General features: G+C 37.0%; 1 pseudogene; it reads left to right on the top strand.

Annotated features, from left to right (window-relative positions):
• Positions 1-255: 255 nt before the first annotated feature.
• LOC133720897 (aluminum-activated malate transporter 10-like) lies at positions 256-2,759 on the top strand (annotated as a pseudogene).
• Positions 2,760-3,880: the final 1,121 nt, after the last annotated feature.

Below are 3,880 nucleotides of genomic sequence, written 5' to 3'. Positions count from 1 at the left end.
ATGCAAGTTTTGATGAGCAGAGGAGATTTTAATGAAACTTCTAGATTACACGTGTCCAGCAAAGGAGGGCATTGGCCTCTAGCCTATGACATTGCCTTTCCATTGGAGGTAAACAAACCACTATGAGACATCAGATATCCACTATATATATTTCAATAGTCACTCAGCTTTCCTCACCAAAGCTTAACCATTGCTTTGAGTTCCAATTCAACTTAGAAGTTGGCAATCACTTAGCTTGTTTTCTTATTGCCAAAAATGGCTCAAGAGAAGGAAATGAGCAGGGTGACTGAGTGGAGAATAAGAATGGCAGATGGTTCATCTGAAGCTTTGGCTCCAGAAGCAGGGCTTGCCTGCCGAGCTTGGCTTGCTCTGAAGGGTCTGATTATGGGGTTGGTTTTGAAAGTGTGCAATTTCTTCAGGAAAGCTTGGGATTTGGGACGAAATGAGCCTAAAAAAGTGATTCATTGTTTGAAAGTAGGTATGGCACTCACTGTTGTTTCACTGTTTTACTACATGAGACCTTTGTACGAAGGTATGGGAGGAAATGCTATGTGGGCAGTTATTACTGTTGTGGTTGTCTTTGAAAACACAGTGGGTGAGTTCCTAGCTTGTCCTAGATTACATAATTTTCTGCAGGATAAATATGTACCTTTTATTAGGACTTAGGAGGTAAGGTAAAATGAGGTATTTGAGTTTTCCTTATTTGTATGGGACTATCTGATGTTTAGTATGGCTGAAAATGTAACTATTTCATTGCCTGAAGCTAAATATTTCACTCTCTCTAAATGCAGGTGCAACAATATGTAAAAGTTTAAACAGAATTTGCGGAACTTTTGTGGCTGGCTCTCTTGCCATTGGCATCCATTGGATAGTGAGTCAATCAGGAAAAGAATTCGAGCCTTTCATCAATGGGATTTCAGTATTTTTGTTAGGTATTTACTATTTAGTCCTACTAATGTTACTTTTGCCCCAAAATAAGACTACTAATGCATTTCTTTATTATTTCAGCTTCTGCAGTTACCTTCTCAAAATTTATACCATCGGTGAAAAAGCGATTTGATTATGGTGCAATGATCTTCGTCCTCACATTCAGTTTAGTTACACTGTCGGGTTACCGGGTGGATAAATTATTGGAAATGGCCAACGATAGAGCTAGTATACACCATCATCATTGGGACTTCATTGTGCATTATGATAACCATGATTATTTGCCCCATTTGGGCTGGGGAGGGACTCTATATGCTCATCACTCGAAACATGGACAAACTTGCCTATTCGTTAGATGGTACTTACATACTCTAATCACATAAAAACCAAATTTATGGTCAATCATGTTTAGGACAATATCACTCACTTTATAAGCGTTGCATTATATTTCAGGTTGTGTTGGAGAGTATTTCAATGATAGCGGAAGCTCTTCTGATGGTGACAAGGAATCTGATAAGAAATTGCTTGGCTACAAATGTGTTTTAACCTCAAAAGCAACAGAAGAAACCATGGTATTTAACAACATAATTGCATAGTTTCATCAAGTTACTTTAAGTAATAAGTAATCACTTTCTGATATTGGCATTGTATATATATATATATATATATATATATATATATATATATATATATATATATATATATATATACAGTCCGGCTACACTAAGGATGTCCTTAGTTTTTCTTAGGTACGAATTTCCAATTTTCACCCACTTTCTGATCAAATTTTCACATCTTAACCGTTCAGTTTTTAGGTCCTAATGTATAGATCACCTCTACAAAATTTCAGCCAAATTGGTGATCATTAAGGCATCCAAAACTGCAAATTACAACAATGTAAACGAACGGTTCCGGTTCGACAGATTCGGTTCGTTCGTGTAAATTGCAGTTTTGGACGCCTTAACAATCACCAAATTGGCTGAAATTTTGTAGAGGTGATCCATACATTAGGACCTAAAAACTGAACGGTTAAGATGTGAAAATGTGATCGGAAAGTGAGTGAAAACAGTAAATCCGTTCCATAAGAAAAACTAAGGATATCCTTACCTGAGAAAAATCCTATATATATATATATATATATATATATATATATATTATAGGCTAATTTTGCAAGATGGGAGCCTGCACATGGCCGCTTCAACTCCAGACATCTATGGAAACAATACCTCAAAATCGGCGCATCAATGCGTGCTTGTGCTTATTGCATTGACGCCCTTGATGGTTGTGTGAATTCCGAAAATGAGGTAACTAAAGATATGTCATCTTATATTAGTTCTTGAAAATAGAAAGATATCACCAATGCTTATCTTCAACTAGCTACTTCATCTGGTCAGCAGGTTCCTGAGTTGATAAAGAAGCATATGAGCAACATTGCTTTGAAAGTAAGCTCTGAGTCTTCAAGAGTCATAAAAGAGCTTGCAAGGACTATGAAGACAATGAAGAAATCATCTACTATAGATTATTTAGTTGGAGAAATGAACAATGCAGTCTTGGAGCTCCAAGAGGACTTAAAATCTCTTCCTACTTTATTTATTAATCCGCAGCCACTACAGGGAGCTGACTGTCCTGAAAAAAGGAACCCAGGAGCAGTTGCTCTCATGGATATCATGCCACTTGTGACTTTAGCTTCTTTACTGATTGAGATTGCTACAAGGATTGAAGGCATGGTTAATGCAGTTGAAGAACTAGCTGAGATGGGTGAGTACAAGTCTGTTGCAGATGAGAAGAATCAAAACCAGCCTGTTAGTAGAACTAATGTTCCTGCAGATTAGCATAAGGAAGTGGTGTGAGGGTCGTGCATAATGTTGATTGGTAGATTGTCATATTACTAAAGATGTGCTGTAAATTACCAAATCTAACAACTTGGATCACAGTTTAAATCTGTCTATTCTTGGCAATGTCACTCTCACTAGTGAAATAGCTGTTAAGTTAGGCATTAATGCCTTATATGTTGTTGGTCCCTTTTCTAATTTGAAGAAATGTGCTTCAATCAATTTCATTTTTCTAGTATAGACTGAATGAGTGTTTTCCTTATGAATAATGTGCTGGCATTTTTGCCCTTCAGTCCACCTGTACGATTTCTATGGCACAGAGTCATGTTCATGGTATTCGAATAGAGTGTGGATTTTAACTTAATTTTGTCTTTATATAAAAATTTCGATAAAAATAATAATAATAATGCTCCAGTATAATTCGGTGTAGTGGCATAAGTCTCCCCTTTATAAGTGGGAGGCCGTGAGTTCAACTTAAAATAAACTAGTTGTTGTATATGAGTTGTTTATGTGATAAAAAAAAAAAAGGGTGAATTTCACTTCCTTTATAATATATATTAATTAATTAGAACCATATACATAACTTTGTGACCTAACATTGATGGAGGGAATTATGAAATGATAATTTTTTTTTTTGAAGGGGTAAAGTGGATTTCATTAACGCATGCCAAGATGGCCAATACATTTCCTTCTGCTGCCTTCAACTAGACAGATCAAAAAGATGTAGTAAACTACTGTGATACATAGAAACAGACCACCTATATTCGAACTAATCGCTCACTTATTTCAGTAAGCCTATAAACTATGGATGAAATGGTACATAGGATATAGGCCCCTACCACTTTCAACCTAGATCTTTTCTTTGCCCTTCAGAGTAGGGCTAGGAGGCTTGCCTGAGTACAGAACAGTCAAAACCTCTTCAGCAGACACCTTCTTCGACTTGGGATTCTTGTTTTTGGACCCTAATGGTCTGCCCTTCTTCTTCTTTGCCACCGGAAACTCAATTGCAGGCCTTGGTTGCATGACTTCAGAGGGCACCAACATTCCACCTGGAGTCTCAACAAGACCCAAGGATTTGGCACTGAACTTAGTAGGAAACTCAGGCAGTTTTACCTTCTTTG

Source organism: Rosa rugosa, chromosome 7 (assembly GCF_958449725.1).
Source record: "Rosa rugosa chromosome 7, drRosRugo1.1, whole genome shotgun sequence".
Lineage (NCBI taxonomy): Eukaryota > Viridiplantae > Streptophyta > Magnoliopsida > Rosales > Rosaceae > Rosa > Rosa rugosa.
This window is presented reverse-complemented; position numbering and strand designations above follow the sequence as displayed.